The sequence below is a fragment of the Rattus norvegicus genome, chromosome 13 (assembly GCF_036323735.1).
Source record: "Rattus norvegicus strain BN/NHsdMcwi chromosome 13, GRCr8, whole genome shotgun sequence".
NCBI lineage: Eukaryota > Metazoa > Chordata > Mammalia > Rodentia > Muridae > Rattus > Rattus norvegicus.
This window is the reverse complement of record NC_086031.1, coordinates 49,780,409-49,781,224: the sequence shown is the minus strand read 5'-3', so window position 1 is coordinate 49,781,224 and position 816 is coordinate 49,780,409.

Genomic DNA, 816 nt, shown 5'->3' with positions numbered 1-816 from the left:
GAAATGCCATTTGGTGGGTCAAAAGGCTAGGAGTCTTAGAGTATTCTGCCAACAAACCTGCCCAACAAATCCAAATAAGAAACATCTCTGTCTCCCAAACTTCATTTCCCCTCTAAACAAAACCTCACCTCTCTACTCAGCTGCCCAGGTCCATGGTCAGTGTTGTAGACACTTACCTAGTTTAGTCCTCGTGGAGCTAGGCTGGCCCGAGCCTCACCACAGACGGCAGATTGTGGGGGCAGAGCTGAGGGCAGGCTATGAAAACCGTGGCCTCCGGCAACTGGCCAGTAAAAATAGAACAGCCACTGCCCCCTCCAGCTGCCCCTCCTTCCCACCCCCTCCCACCATGCGCACCTCGCAGGGCAGATACGTGCTGCCGTGTGTACCTCACAGGCTTAGAGACCAGTGTGTATACATCAGGAGCACACACACAAACCCTGCACACACAGAGCCTTTGACTTGGGGAAAACAGCACTCACCTGGGGGAGGACAGAGACGGGAAGACTAGACAGGATATGGAATTGACCAGAGATGTGAACAGGAAGGGGGATGAAGGGAATCAGGGCACTGGGAGGTCTGAGGAACCATTAAAGATCAGGGAGGGAGCTAGCAGGCTGACACTTCCTCTCCAGCCAGGACATGTAGACATGCAACCCCAGACCATGCTCCAAAAACCCTCAAAAAACCAAAGACCTAAGTATTTGTGTCTCTGGTACCAGTGAGATAGGAGGGTGCCTGCAGGGTTCTGGCGGCCCCATAGCATGTTTCTGGGGTCCAACTGAGTCACAATAGCAGACGGGCCACCCCTATGTTCGT